Genomic DNA, 16,619 nt, shown 5'->3' with positions numbered 1-16,619 from the left:
CAAACTGCAGAGGCAAAGGAAAGGAAACAGAGAAGTCTGTAGAGGCCATTTTTTCTTCAAAATTCAGAAATTAATCTATGTTATCTACAAAAGCAGCAGATAAACCTCAAGTATTTTTGTCTATCTCAGGCACCAAAACCATTAAACTATAAATATTATGAAGAGTTAGATAATTCCCTAAAATCTTCCCTGGGAGAATTCTGAAGATCTCTTCTTCTGTCTTTCCTATCCTTTGACACTCAGCATCCCTTGTCATCTCTCACATAGCTTCCTGACTGGCCTCTCTGTTCTAAGCACTGCTCCTCTAGAAACAGCCTCCACAATTGCCTCTACATAGATCTTTCAAAAAATAAGAATCATGGTACTGTCTTGCAAAAATCTTTCTGTGACCCACCCCTCCCCAGCCTATTAAGGATGAAGTCCATACTCTGTACCTAAAAAAGCAAGTACCTAAAAAAAGTTCCTACCTTTTTGGTGTTCTCTGGTGCAACCAGCCTATTCATCAACATCACACCTTGCATCCTTCCTGCCATGATCCTGAGATGCTTAGACTTTGTCAGTGTGCAATTTTATGCCTTCATGGCTTTGTGCATGCTGTATCTATCCCTTAAGTCTGGTACTTCTCATCGTTGAAGCTCACCTCTGATGTCCCACCTCCTCCATGATGACTTTCTCACTCAGAATATAAAGTTAAGCATTCACCTCTTTGTTCCCAAAGCACTTATCAAAACTGGTATGTCCCAAAGCACTGTTGCACATTCTTCCACAACTGATTATCACTGTATCCTAAGCACTCGGCACAATGACTGGCAGGAATATAGGGAAGCCCTCTCCTTCAAGCATTTTTCTATGTAAAACAGATCTTAAGCCTCATTCAGACTTACTTAACCACTGAGCCTCTTTTTCCTGAATCAGATAGTCTGAGATGTTTCCCAATTTCTTATTTCCTTACTCTATACTTTTGCTTCTTTTAGTAAAATCTTCGCTGATGCAATGCAAAAGGTATGATCCAAGTCTCTAGTGATCTTGTTGGGGCAGCCACCAAGTGAGGAAAGTAATCAAGACTCAAGCTTCAAATATGATAAAAGTAAGTGATAGGTAACCGTAGACATGAATAGAATGTTAAGACCGGACCAAAAGCAATTCTTTTATGTTAAAAGTTACCTGGTGTCTTCTAGCTTAGTAAAAACACAATGACATTCCTAGGAAAGGTGTTTCCTCAAACAGGCCTATATGACCATCCACTGCCCATTTGTCATTTGAAAGTCAGCACACAACAGTGCCCGTTATGTTGTCTGACATTTTTTGATTGTGTGTGATTGACAACCTTAAGAATATAAATGATCCGCTCTTATACGTTGTAACAAATGTGCTCAAAAACCTGCTCACCTAGGGGACTCAGCTTGGAACAAAGGTTATGAAAGTGGTCCCATCTACCCAATGTGTAAAGAATAACTGAGGAAAGGGAAATCAAGCAAAAGCCCATGTTCCTGAGTCATAAACTGGGTGGCCTGGCCTCTCCCAAGAAAGCCAGATACACCTAATGCTCTCTGGTGTTATAACAGTGTTATAACCGCTGCCTCAGCCCTCAGTTGTCTGTTTTCTTCTCCCTCTAAAAGCCACAGGTTTTAGGTAACTCCGTTTGCTACCTACTCCTAATCCCATGAAGATGTCTATCAGCATAGCAAGACAATCACCTTTAAGACAAAATTTTAGATTTCCCTTTTGCTTTACTGATAGGTGAGTCAGTTTTTTTCCCCCAAGGTCACATGAAAGCACCACTAGAAAAAATAAAGAAAAGTCCTGAGACATGCTGCCTAGAGATCTAAATAGGGCTCAAATTAGCAGCTGCCTCCTTCTCTAGGCAAGAGCTGGCAGCAGCTGGAGTGTGACAATACTCAGAGGAGAACAGAGGGGAGCAAAGGGGCACTGCACTGAGGGACAAAGGATTCAAGCCTCAGGTCGGCTGGATGCTGGGCCACTTCCAAGTGGGGCGGTCCATCCTGCCTGACCTCCCAGGAAGCCTCAGTGTGCCCCTTGACACAGGGTAACATATACTTCCAGACCAGCTATTTCTATCTGCTGCTTCCGGTATAATCAGCGTCATGGGTTAGAGAAGGACACATGAGAAGATAAATATTAAGCACAGACTTAACTTGAACCTAACTTGAAGAGGGTGTTTCTGACCTTCTAGTTCTGGACTTATGTGTTGAACTGCTCTGTTTCTTTGGGGGGGGGGGTGGGGGAAGAAGTCACTGCCAACCCATCTGAATACCTTATCCCACCACCTTCCTGCACCACACATCCTATGTGAGTATCCTAAGGTTGCCATAACAAAGTACCAAAAACAGAACGGCTTAAACAACAGAAATGTACTGTGCTAGTTCTGGAGGCTAGAAGTCTGAAGGCAAGTTGTTGGCAGGGTCATACTCCCTCTGAGGCCCCTAGGGGAGGTTGCTTCCTTGCCTCTTGCTGCTTCTGGTGGTTCCAGGCTTCCATGGCATGTGGTGGCACAGCAGCAGCCCGTCTTTACGTGGCCATCTTTTCCCTGTGGCCTCACCTCACCTTCCCCCTGTGTGACTGTCTCTGTACCCACATGTCCCCAGTTTATAAGGACACCAGTCACACGGTACTCCCTTTGTCATGTCCTCTCTTAGCAGGTCCCCTTGTAAAGAATACTCCTCAGCGGCAGGTAATGTGAACAGGGTGGCGGCTGGTGGGCCGCAAGAATTTCAAGTCCGTACAGAGAAAAGTGGTCCAGGTGAGGCTCGAATGCCTGTTGACACAAAGCTCTGACCCTTTAACTATACTAAACAGGTGCTCACAAAACAGGGTTCATTTTTATTTTCTGTCCTTATTTCAAGACAACGAACAAGTTTTCCTCAGTGGTTTTCATTCTCATTCACTGAATATCCATCGGAATACCTGACTGCCTTAATTACACTCAAGAGAGGTGACCACAGTGATGGACAGAACTCCTGAGGCAAGGAAAGCCCCCTGGATTCCACTTTCTGATCCCTACTGCAAACAAACAAACAAAAAAAAAAAAACACAACCAGCCTACGCTGCTGCCTCGTGCTGCATTTTCGGCACTACATGAGGTACCACAGGCGTTTGGCTCTTAATGACAGTCGTGCTGAGGTCACTTTATTTCTCTGGTAATTCAGATAGCATGCCCAAATAAAATGATCTTCCCCTTCCCCTGCTCTCCTGGTCCGAGTAAGGGTGATTAGTATGAGAAACGGGCCGATGAGCAAGCTAACGCAGTGCCTGAGTAAGCCTGCCAGAGGGAAAACCAACACCCGAGGGCTGACGCGTCAGGTGAGCAAGAGTCCTTCACCAAAGGGGCAGACTCGGTATAAAAACACTTTGCTGCAGGGGTGAAGACCAGCTGGCAGCCAACCCAGTGATGGCCACGGGCTGGCCTATCAGCCCAAGAACCTAGAAGTGTGCCCCCTACCTCCTCCCTCCGACCCCCCTGTGATAAGTACCAGGAACAGAGCCGTGAGCCAGGCACCGTAGACTGTGTTCCCACAGTGGGACCCAGAGATGCTCTGTGGTGAAAACAGTGGTTGCCTATCTTGATGCAGACCTTGCAGAGGGAAGAAGTGAGAGGACAGCACAACATAAAGGATGGGGGATCTGCACTCAAAAGTGAGTGACACGCACCTGGTGTCTCTGTTTACTAGCTGTGTAATGACGAACAGGTTTCTGACCTCTCTGAGTCTCAGAGTTGTAATGTGACAACGTCTGTCTGAACTATCTCGCAGGATTGCCAAGAAGATCAACTGAGCTGGTGAGGTGAAAACTACTTAACAATGAATAGTTAGAATACCAACAGTAGATGCTAAAAGGCAGTAAATCACATTTAGTCAGAGCACCCAGAAACGTCTGAATGCCAGGCAGCCTAGACATCTATGCAAAGCAAAGGAATACTTGCTTGGTAGCTGGGCTTTGGCCTCACACCCTGAGCAGAACTCCACATGGCCAGGCTGGCCCACAGAGAAGCTCCTTTAAGTTAGACCATCCTCAGTGTCCCAGTGTACCAGAAAGTCACAGTATGGATAACACACCTGCATGCATGTATATACGGACGCGCGCGCGTGCGCACACACACACACACACACACACACACACACACACACACGTCTTTGTTTCACTGCAGAGTAGAGCTGGCCTAGGCCTCTCCTGCCCTTCACCAGCCACAACAACTTCTGGATAGGAGTTATTACATGGGGGGCAGAGAAAGCCTCTTCAGGGGAAAGAGGGAGAAATGGCCACAAGAGAAGTGGCCAAGGGGAGAGATGGCAAAATGGGACCAGTGTGATTCCTGTTACCTGTCCAGCCTCATTGGATCATCTCAACAGTCATGCTGTTGGGCCAGCTCTCTGTCCCCTCTGAAAATGCAACTGAGATAGGTTGCAAAAAACGCTCACACCCCTTGACATGCCTGTATCAACATCTCTGCAAAATGAGCATACCGCTCCTCCTATCAGGGGCTGGGGTCTATGTCCCCTCCCCGTGAATTTGGGCTAGCATTATGACATGCTTTGGCCAAAAGACTGCAGCAGAAGGGAAAGCGTGCCAGTTCTGAGCCTAAGCCTGAAAGTCCTTGCATACTTTCTGCTCTCCCTCTTGGACCGTGATGACTGCCATGTGAACAAGCCTGGGCCAGTCTGCTGGAGGATAAGGAGCCAACGTGAAGCAGACCTGACTTAATCAGTTCATCCCAGCCAGGGCCCCAGAAATGTGAAAACCCAGTGAAGATCAGCAAATCCAACCCATGGCTGACCCACAGATGTATGCCTGAGACTGTCCTAGACCAGCCAGTCCCCAGCTGACACTGACTCATGGGCTAAATAAGTATTTCTTCTTTTAAACCATTAACTTTGGCGGTGGTTTGTTATGCAGCAGTGGCTAAATGACACATGCTAACCCAGACAACTATTCTCCAGTCCAGTCTAACACTCCTTTCCTCTGGGCTAGAATAAGGACTATGGAGTAGGACATGAAGGACAGTGACCTTCTTTTCCCTACAGGGCACTAGTCTTCAAAATGGGTTATACATACCACTAGGGCTCAAGCAGGACTTTCCAAAGTATAAGTTTAGAATAACTGATTTCCAGATCCTCAATTCCACATATATATTTATATATCCATTCTTATATATCTTATATATCCGTGTATACATATCTCCATTCTTCTCTAAAATTTAACCTAAGGTTAAGGTTCTCCTTTCCCCTATCCTTTATCTACCTTACAAAGGAAAGGTAAGCTTTTCCCCCATTGTTCTGTTACCTCAGGATATTATTCCAGGGTGTAAAACCCTCAAGGGAATTGGTAAAACATTCTGTGAAACCATCCGGCAGTATCTGCAAAAGCTGGATATGTGCATAGCGTGTGAGGCAGCAGTCCTATTCTCAGGTATACACCCAACAAAAATGTGCACACAGCTTCACCACAGGTCATATATCTGACTCGTGGTGGGAGCTAATAGCTGCTACGTTTGTCAACAACAGAATGGGTAAATGAATTATAACATGTTCACAAAATGGAATACTTACAGTACTAAGCACGAAAAATCCATAACCACACTCAAAAATATGGATGATTCTCTTAATGTGATATTGAACAAAAGAAGCTAGACACAAAAGAATGGATTGAATGCATTTCTGCTTATATACACACAAACAAGCTTCCTGACAAAAAGCTATGCATTTAGAAGCCAAAATAGTGGTTACCCAAGTAATTGGCGGAGTCATAAGAAGGGAGTTTTAGGCACAAGTTATACGTGTGTGTTCACTTAGAGAAAATTCTTATGATATATACACACTTCTGGGTTATGGTATATTTTAACAAAAAAAAAACTTTAAAATAGTCAGAGGGACAAAATAAAGGGATAATTACATAATTCTTTTACTCAAACAACCAGAAATTCCTACAGTATCCATCTCAAGAGAAATGCAATTCTAATAAAATTTTACTTTTTATGTTTAATAATTACTTATAATTGGTATTATCTTTGTGCTGCTTTGAGTTATGCACTAATAATAATTATAATGATAACTCAACCTAGGAGAAAATGTTTACATTTCTAGACTTATGGCAATCAAAAAGTAAACAAACAACACAACAATGCTACAAAGAAGTAGGGCAGCTGAAAAAGGAAATAACTTTTAAACAAGCGAAAATTCTGTGGGAGAAATGAAATACAAATAGATCAAGGAAATAACATTGTGAAAAAGATCTTGCTAATATATAATTTTTAAATGTTTATTTATTTAGAAAGGTAGAGCATGAGAGCAGGGAGGGGCAGAGAGAGAGGAGGAGACAGAGAGAGACAGAGAATCCCATGAGCCCAATGTGGGGCTCAAACTCATGAACCGATCTTGAAATCAAGAGTCGGACACTTAACTGACTGATCCACCCAGGTGCCCCTGTCCATAAATATTTTTTAAAAGATGATGGTGGATAGCAAATCACTAAATTTTTTATAATCCATACTATTTAAAGGTATCAGGTTTATTTTTAAATGTCAATATTCATATTATAGCAAAAATGAGATCTCTTATACTTTTATTTAAATTTATAATAGAAGAGTGTAGATGCCTACATTATAAAGTGTAATAGTGTACACAATTTTTCAATACAGTTTCTTTATTAGGGGGAACAAAAGCCAAAAAGAGTTATAAGAAAAAAACGGTTCGGTATAAAAGAATCTCCCCAAATATCCTTCCCTTAAGATTCTGTCAGGGCGGTATGTTCTACCTACATTATTTAGGTTAATCTACATTAGTCAGGATGTTTTTGGTTATAAGTGACAGAAACAGAAAACCAACCAAACTGGACTGTCAGTCAGTGAAAGGTCTGATATTTTACCCCTGCTTGAAAACAACAAATCAGCCTGTCAAAATTCAGGGATGCTGGCAGAAGACATGAGACTCTTGGGTCAGAGACAAAGGACTCGGCTTTATTACTCACAGCAATAACAGCAGCCAGAGCATTTGTGCCATTTCCCTGAGCCCCACATCCCACAATGCAGTGCAAAGAGGGCCAGGGGATGCCCGCACAGGCAGTGAGGTACGTCATAGGAGATAAACCCAGGCTTAGGAAATGCAAACATTTTACAATGGGCAGTAAGCCTGCCTAACCTTTGCCCCAGAGAAGGATATTATCTTTATTATACTGAATGGTAAACAAATACCGTCTACTTTGGAGAAAGATACTGTTTCCATCTTCCAAAGATGTTTGCTATACAAACATTCTTGGAAATATGGTCTGAAAGAGAGTCAAAAGATCTACAGAAACACAAGAGAGTCCTGAAGAACTGTCTCACAGCATGAGTTGAGAAAAAACAAACAAAAAAAACAAAACAAAACAAAAAAAAACGAACAGCAAGGAACTCCTGTAACTGAAAAGTAACAGACACGTTGGCTTCAAGGACGCCTGGATCTAGGGGCTTAAAAATCTCTGGCAGTGAGTTGTCTCCAAAACACAGCATCCAACATGTAGCTCTGCTTTCCTCAGAGCTGGCTTTCCTTGCTACCTGGCTCTCACTGGTGGTGGCAAGAGGGCTGCCAGCAGCTCCAGCCCGATGTTCTGACACCTCCGCAATAGCAAAGGAAAGAATGTTTTTCCTTCCTGACAGTTCCAACAGAAACTGGCCAGTCTCGGCACATGTTGAACCCCGAATCTTAGGTGCAAGATGTGCCCTACCAGAATGGCACAGAATGAGAGTGAGGTGGGAGAGGTTTGCTCCCAGAGAATGGGGGACTGAGCTGAGCTGGCAAAGCTACAGCTTTCTCCTATACTACTCCCTAAGTACCCTGAAGATAGCAAACCTCACAAGTACACTTTTGTGAAATTCAAGTACCACTTCTTTTTACAGGCTGATTCTCATTTTAATGAAGCTAGCAGCATATCCAATTTGCTATTTTATAATCAAAGCTCTTTAGGAAGAGGCTATCTCATCAGTGCCACAGGAAGAATGTTCTGTTCGATAGTGATTGTGACCGTATTGTGCTATTCCAGGCTAAATAATGGCTCCTCCAGAGATGACCACACCCTAACCTCTGAAACCCACGAATATTACTCCACCTGGCAAAAGAGACTTTGCAGATGTGACCAAGTTAAGGATCTTGATATGGGAAGATTACCCTGGACTACCCAGGTGGGCCTGTTGTAACCACGGGTTCTTTGTAGGAGAGACACAAGGAATCAGACAGAAGGCACAGTAATGACAGAAGTAGAGGGACAGAGGGAGGGATTTAAAAAGGAGGAACGTCAGCCAGAAGCCACAGGGTGTAGGTGGCTTCCAGAAGCCGGAAAAGGCAAGGAAACAGATTCTACCCTAGAGTCTCCAGAAGAAACGAGTCTCGCCAACACTTTGACCTTGGTCCAGCCATACTGATTTCAGCTTTCTGGCCTCCAGAACAGTAAGAGATAAATTTGTATTGCTTTAAGCCATCAAATTTATAATCATTTGTTACAGCAACTACAGGAAACAAATGCCAGTGGTGGCATAAAGCAGGTGGTCAGTGCCCAGTGCAATAGTAAACAGAAACACACCCAACAAAGGGTCCTGCCTCATGAAAGAATTTGTTCCAAAGCTGAGACACCTGGTGATGATGGCTTTGCAGAATTTCCTTCTGGTACAAAATGTTACTGAATTCCATATTACAGATTCTTAAGTTTTAATGCTTTTTAATAATGCTCAGTAGTGACTGGAAAAGACAGTATGGTAAAAAGGGTCCCTTGGCTACCGATGCATAAGATAAAAACTAGCAGAGTTACCATTTTGGACTTTATCCTTGCATAAGGCACCAGTTCCAGAAGAAGTAGGTTAAGGCCAGCGCCCTCCCCTTTTATCCTTATCTGGCATGTGCTGGCACAGCTGGTGTTGAACTATTCCTGCACCCGTAGCGGAAGGTATAATAGTAACTGTGATAAGCAGTCAAATAAATTAATAACATAAATTCCAGGATGCGTGGTTCATTTCGGAAAGCAAACATGTCCTGCAACCCCAAGAGATTTCTTGGTTTGGGCCTTACAGTACAGGCTTACAAATCCCGCTACAGATATCCTTTTATATATTGAATATATTATCACATGGTGAGCAGTTTTATATATATATATATATATATATATATATATATATATATACACACATATATACATATATATATACATATATATACATATACATATATATATATATATATATATATATATATATATAGTTAGAGAATAAATGGGACTTAGATTTTTTAAATTATTTTGGTTTGGGGCACCTGGGTGGCACAGTCGGTTAAGCGTCCGACTTCAGCCAGGTCACGATCTCACGGTCCGTGAGTTCGAGCCCCACGTCAGGCTCTGGGCTGATGGCTCAGAACCTGGAGCCTGTTTCCGATTCTGTGTCTCCCTCTCTCTCTGCCCCTCCCCCGTTCATGCTCTGTCTCTCTCTGTCCCAAAAATAAATAAAACGTTGAAAAAAAATTAAAAAAAAATTATTTTGGTTTGACTTTAATTTCTATTTACATATTTGTAATATGCTTTTTTCCTCTTGTCCCCCATTTTATTGAGATATGATTGACATATAATATTGTATTAATTTAAAGTGTATAAGATGGGGCATCTGGGTGGCTCAGTCGGTAAGCGTCCAACTTCAGCCCAGGTCATGATCTCAGGGTTCATGAGTTTGAGCCCCGCATTGGGCTCTGCACTGACAGCTCAGAGCCTGGAGCCTGCTTCCGATTCTGTGTCTCCCTCTCTCTCTGCTCCTCCCCCATTCACACTCTGTCTCTCTCTCAAAAATAAATAAACATTAAAAAAAATTAAAGTGTATAAGATAGTGATTTGATTGTAATATACCTCTGCATATCACCCTGCACATATATGATTGGGGGCATGTAGATTAGGGCCAGCGAGAAGTAGAGATTTCAAATATTATATGCTAATAAAACAGTAAAAATCAAAATTATTTTTATTTGACTGTGTCTAAGTTCTACTAGTCTTTACCTGATATTCTATGGAAAGACCGCTTTAAAATGTTCCCATAGTCCATAAAACTCTTTGCAAACGAATCCACAGAAACTCCTGGTTAACAGGAAAAAGTTTCCCACAATCTTACAGAAAGTAGTATTTAAATGTACTATGATTCAAATTCCTTTCTAGATATTTTAAAATCCTCTCAGCTTTAACATAACCCCAGGCGCACTGCTGGATAAGAACTCCCACTCACTGTTTCTCATGTCCTATACCTAGTGACTTGGCCTGAAGTGCTTTTTAAAAAACCCATGTCCAAGCCATCTGGGAGACCATGTGGCATAGAGTAAAGATGAAACCAAGACATCTCTAAGTCTTGAAATTCAGATTCCAAGAATAGCCATAAATGGACCAATGTGTAACCATGGATGAACCTTATAACCTATATCTACAAACAACTTTACCACAAGTACGAGGGTGGGAAGCCCCTGCTCCTCTAACTGTTCTACGGCTCGCACAGGACCCAGTGAGGCAGAAGCAGGATCGATCGGAGCAACAGAAACTCCCTTTGAAGGTGACGGCTAGCGAAGATGGCGAGACAAAATAATCACAAAGGAAGGCCCCTGAGACACTGACTTCTGCCCCCTGTCTTCTCTCATCAAAAATGAAATTTCAGTCCCAAGAACTTAACAAGATGTGAGGGGAATGAGTTTCTAACCACAGCCTTCCAGAATTTCCAGTGTGATACCCCAGTTCAGCTTTACATACAATGCCTGTCCAGAGCCATTTGAGTCAGGAGACAAATAAGTTGCCTGGACAAGCTAGTAATCAGGGAGGAAATCTACTTTCTCCTTTCTCAGCTAGAAATAGTAAGCAAATATGGGGAGTGTAAAGGTTCTGACCTGCATAAAAAACAAAACAAAACAGAACAAAAAACTACTAGTTCCTCTCTCATTGCAATCTGGAAAAGAACCACATTCTCCTTGCTTTGGCGCAGGGCCACTCCAGGAGCTAAGTGTTGAGATGGAGTCTGCCAAATTAGATCAGGCAACAAGAGGAGGGAAACAGGTGTAGTGTGCGTGTGCGTGTGTGTGTGTGTGTGTGTGTGTTTGAGTGTGTTTGAGCGTGCGCGTGTGTGTGTGTGATGAGAAGTTCAGGCAGGAGAATATTTGGTGGATACCATGTCCCTATGAAATTTCTGTCACTGCAAAACCCTAGATGCAGGATCTAGGTCCCTACCTCTTGGGAAAGGATTAGGTCCCTTTTTTACAGAGTCCCTGCCTACTGCTGACAAAAGCAAATGGACCTTCCAGAAGCAACACCACCTTGCACACAAACATTAATAAAGCTCTCAGCCCCTCAAGGCCAGATATATTCCCAATGTACATCCATCCCCTCCGAACACAGGGCACTGCCAGCTGTAGCAGGACTACAGGGCACTGCAAGGATGCTTGAGACACAATTGCTTTATGGAGCTTGGTCTTGCAGATTTGGAGTTATAACTCACTGATATTTCTGAGTTAGAGAGCAGTCATCATCTGCTTGTTCAAGAAATTAACTTATACTTCAACGTCAAGGATTTAAGACAGGAGAAAGCTCTTTCCATCAACAGATGCTTTTGAAGGCCAAAGAGTTATGTAAGAAGCAACCTGAGTTTGCAAAGCATGCAACAGCAGAGCCCCCTAGAGCAGGCCCGGGGACCAAATCCCCAGAACACATCCTTCTCAGATCCCTGGATCCAGCTAAGCTCCTTAAATATACGAGGCCTAAACATTCACATTACTCAAGCTGCTTGAAGTAAATTTCAATAGCACAAGTTTGGGGACTTTTGGTTTTAAAGGCAAAGATATAGATGATTTCCCGTAATTAATTGAACATTACTTCTCCTGGGGCGCCTGGGTGGCGCAGTCGGTTAAGCGTCCAACTTCAGCCAGGTCACGATCTCGCGGTCCGTGAGTTCGAGCCCCGCGTCGGGCTCTGGGCTGATGGCTCAGAACCTGGAGCCTGTTTCCGATTCTGTGTCTCCCTCTCTCTCTGCCCCTCCCCCGTTCATGCTCTGTCTCTCTCTGTCCCAAAAATAAATAAATGTTGAAAAAAAAAAAATGAACATTACTTCTCCAACCCCTGCAGCAGAGAGAACACCCGATAAAAATGGTGTGTGATGCCCTGAGAGGGCCGCTGAGCATTCCCATCTGCTGGCTGACATCTTCCGATTTCCCGGCAGTAGGGCAGTGTGCCTAGCAGAAAGGGCAGGGTCTGATTTTACAGCCTGCTGTTACCAGCCGCATAGAGACCAGGCTAGAGATTTTTTACATATGCTACTAAAATAAGCTTTGTAGCTTAAAGCAAACAGACCCATGCCAAAATCCAAGGAACTGGAGATAGGGAGATAGTGACCTTAAGCCAACATCTCCAGGCTAACTGTGAGGTATTTCCAGGCACATCAGCGATGTGGGGAAAGGGCTCCCTGAGAACTAGCAAAGCTGCATCCTCTCAGCCCCTTCTCTGGCGGGGGGGGGGGGGGGGTGGCTTTGCAATCTCCTCTATAATCCCCATCCTCAGATGCCTGGCTGCCCCCTCCCTGCCCTTCCAGGACTCACAGAGGCAAGATCTGTTGGAAGGACACCCATTACCACTTCCCATATCTCACTACAGCAGGGCCCAGCCCATCAAGGTGCACAGGGACCAAGTGTGTTACCCTTGGGGAAGGGCCACCTTCCCATTCAACCTGGAAATCTAAATACTGAGCTTGAACTCTCCGTCCCCTCACTCTCTCCTGTCTCATGTTCCTCAGTGAGTAGGGGTGGGTCTCAGAACAGCAAACTCCATTGGCTGAAGAAGAGGCCAGAGACAACCAGGGTCTCAAAGTCCTGATTCATTCATCAGCTGATACATGTGCAGGTCAGCAATCCTGTATCTGAAACCATTGGGAGCAAAGGAGTTTCAGAATTCAGATTTTTTTAATTTTAGAAAGCGAATGTAACACCCCCAACAGAGTTATGAGGAAACATCCTACAAACTCATTAGTACTTTTTTGTACCCAAACATGAATATTCATACTACTGTTCTATCAAGTCAATCAAATGACTTATGAAGTAAAATCCAGAGGTCTCAAGAATGGGAGATTTGGCACCATCTGCTTTAGTTTCCTCCAGGAGATACTGAAATTCAAAGACCCGCAGTGGGGAACATGCAAACAAGGGAACTGCCAAGTCCCCAGTAGACATCCCCTGCCTCAGGAGGCCCATGGGACAGACCAGCTGGGATGGGACCAGGCTGACTTAAAGACTCTCTGACACAGTAAATGCCTTCTAAGCTGAGCCTCCCTGGCCTCAGAAACCAGAGAAAAATGCTTCCACAGAGCCCTCCATATTTGGAGATTGGGTCTCCAGGACTCAGGCACCTGGCTCCAAAGGTACAACACAGATCCAGTCGAAGGCCATAGCAGGACCCGCACGGCAGAAGCAGACCGGTTTTTTTCTGAGCCCTGACCCCGGGGCGCCTGATGTTAGTTCCACAGGGTGCAGGGCAAAGCATGCCTTCGAGAAGCAGTAAGAACATCTTATAGCTGTGATCTTTCCTCTGTCACTTTACGTGCCGGCACAGCCAGATCACACCTCCCACCCTGTCCTCTTCTCACTCTGTGCCTGCTGCCTGGGGACCTGTATCCACCCCCCGACCCCGTGGCCTCACGTACCTGTGTGCCCTTGACTCCCACAGTTCATGTAGTCCAAACCTCCCCAACTGTAACCCACATCCAGACAAACACTTGATTACTGAAGTATAGTTGACATACGATGTTGTATTAGTAGTTTCAGAGGCACAACATAGTCATTCCACAATTCCATACACTGTGCGACGCTCACCACAATAAGTATAGTTACATTATGGCACCACATACCATTATTATATTATTGATTATATTCCTTATGCTGTACCTTTCATGTCTGGAACTTATTTTATAACTGAAAGTTTGTACTTCTTAATCCTCTTCACCTATTTCACCCCCCACCCCATGTCCCTCTCCCCTATGGCAGCCACCAGCTCTGTGTATTCACAAGTCTGTTTCTGTTTTTATTTATTTTTAATTATCAATACTATCTATTTGTAAATTCAAAAAATTCATTTTCCCCCTTTGTTAGAGTACAATGTTTGTAAATGAATTATCACAGGCCATAGCATCATAATCATAGTGATCGTGGAAGTGACTGATGGTTTTAAAATCCATGACCTGGTAATTCCATAAATTTGTGTTAGCTTTTGTATTTTGACTAAATGAAACTGAATGTTAATATTCACAAGTATCATTCATTTTGACTCTTGAATACTCAGGGCTTTCTTCTTTGCCTTATCCATCTGTATTTATTTGATGAAGAATTACTTTAGCAAAAATTTAGCTTTTATGTATATCAGTTGATCATTTCTACTGCTATTCCATGAGCTACAGTTTTCCTTGGAAAATCTCAACCTCAATATCCAACCAAAGAATGTTATTTCTTGCATGCTTATTGTAAAAACCAAATGATTTTTTTTATTCTACATGTAAGTAAAATCATATGGTATTTGCCTTTGTCTGACTTACGTCACTTCGCATAATACCCTTCACATCCATCCATGTCACAAATAGCAAGACTTCATTCTTTTTATGGCTGAGTAATATCCCATCACACATACATACCACATCTTCTCTATCCACTCATCTATTTATGAACACCTAGGTTGTGCGTAATCACCAAACACCTTGGTGATTGTAAATAATGCCACAATGAACATAGGGGTGCACGTATCTTTTTAAATTAATATTTTCATTTTCTTTGGGTAAATTTTCAATAGTGGAATTTCTGGATCATATGGCATTTCTATTTTAATTTTTGAGGAACTGCCATACTGTTTTCCAGAGTCCAACTCACATTTTTACCTGCCCTTTGGGCACCTCCAGGTTGCCTCATGTACCGTCTCCTGCTGTGCCATAACCTACGAATATCTGTGCACTTCCCCACATCTCCCTCTCTTGCACTTGGGCTGGTCATGTGACTGGTTCCGGCCAATGGAATGTGAGCAGAAATGCTGTGCGTCACCACTGGCGGGGATATTTAGTACTTGTGTGTCATCCCCATGTGCTCTTCTCCTCCATGATGCCAGGCCAAGAAAGTAAAGAATCAACACAGAAACATTCTAGGTTCTGGAGTCACTGCCTAGAAAAAGCCACTGGACCCACAATGAACTGTGAGAAGAATAAATTTCTATGGGAAAAGATTACTGAGAGTTCAGAACTATCTGACAGAGCAGCTAGTGTTAATTATTCCCACACACCTGCCTTCTCCACCTGGCAAGTTCCTACTTGCGGCTCAAAACTCCAATTCAATTGCCACCTCCTCTGTGAAATCCAGTTTTTGCGGGAAGGTAAGCCACTCCATCCTATGACCTACGGTAAGTCGCTCATGCATCTGGCACAACTACCTCAGTCTGTGGACACATTTCTGTTTGCATGTTCAGCTCCTACATTTATGTGTGCTTCTTTTTTGTAATGTATTCTCAGTGCCTTGGAAGTGGCAAATACCTGAGGCCTCATTTCCGGAAGCAAAGATGGGAGCCTTCTTGTCCATGTGACCAGCAAGTCCCAAGTCAGGATTTTCCCGAGTCACAGTGTCCTTGGCGTCATGCTAGGTACTGTGGTTGGAAGCCAGGAAAGTAGGACACTGTCGCCCACCGTAAGGAGCGTGTTTTTTTTTCTCGAGACCCTCTGCACCCCATCGGCTCCCATCTTTATTAAAGGACGGCTCCCACTTAAAAAGTACATTGTCTTTTCAGGAACCATCAGCTAAGATAGTTCTCAAAAAGTAAGATCAAAGAGGGGTTTTGTAATGACGAGAGGAAAGCAGAGCAGGGCTCTCTCATGGCCCCTTTGAGCCTGGCTCCCCCAAGCCGCCATGGTTTAGACTTGTGACCGGGCATTCTGGGCTCACGCAGCTGTGCCGGGGTTATTTCTGGTATGAAAAAACTGCAGTGGAAGCATCACTGGCTCCTCAGGGACCCGGATGTAGAGACGACAACCTGGTCATGCAGTCAATCACGCCGTTACCGCCTGGCAAAACTTCCCAGACCAAAGGCACAAAACCATGCCATTGGTCAGGGAAACAGAACAGGGGACCTTGGCTTTTCACACCCGGTAAACTGGCTGGAGTAATGTGCACTGTAGGCAGGCCTCATTCTCCCAAGTCTCTCAAGGCCGTGACAGAGCTCTTAGTTCCGGCCTAAGGGCAGTAGGGACCATAAATAAATGATGATCGATTATTAATGCAGTGTTTCCACAGTAACCCCCACAGACCAGCATTTTACCTGCTGGAGGACACTGACACACACCGCTTCCTGCACATCACATACAAGACTGGCCATGAGTGTTGGCATCCCGCTGTTCAGACAAGAACACCTACAACAAAGAGCTGTGGCAAACCTGGGTGCCAAGCCCACAGCTACAGGAGAGCACAGTGGGGCTTCCAGGACCTTGCTGGCCAGGATGCTCAGAGCGGTAAATGAAAGGTTAGACTTCTGCAGTATACTGAAGGCTGGGATGATTAGGAAGGAAGATTAGGAAACTTTTTTTTTTAATTGTTTTTTATTTGTTTTTGATAGAG

The 16,619-nt window shown here is 43.8% G+C and overlaps 1 protein-coding gene across 9 annotated transcripts in view; it reads right to left on the bottom strand.

Moving 5' to 3' along the window:
- Positions 1–16,619, bottom strand: part of HHAT (hedgehog acyltransferase) — a 321,146-nt gene that overhangs the window by 38,307 nt on the left and 266,220 nt on the right. The gene's annotated exons all lie outside the window — the stretch shown is intronic.

This window comes from Leopardus geoffroyi, chromosome C3, assembly GCF_018350155.1.
Source record: "Leopardus geoffroyi isolate Oge1 chromosome C3, O.geoffroyi_Oge1_pat1.0, whole genome shotgun sequence".
Lineage (NCBI taxonomy): Eukaryota > Metazoa > Chordata > Mammalia > Carnivora > Felidae > Leopardus > Leopardus geoffroyi.
This window is presented reverse-complemented; position numbering and strand designations above follow the sequence as displayed.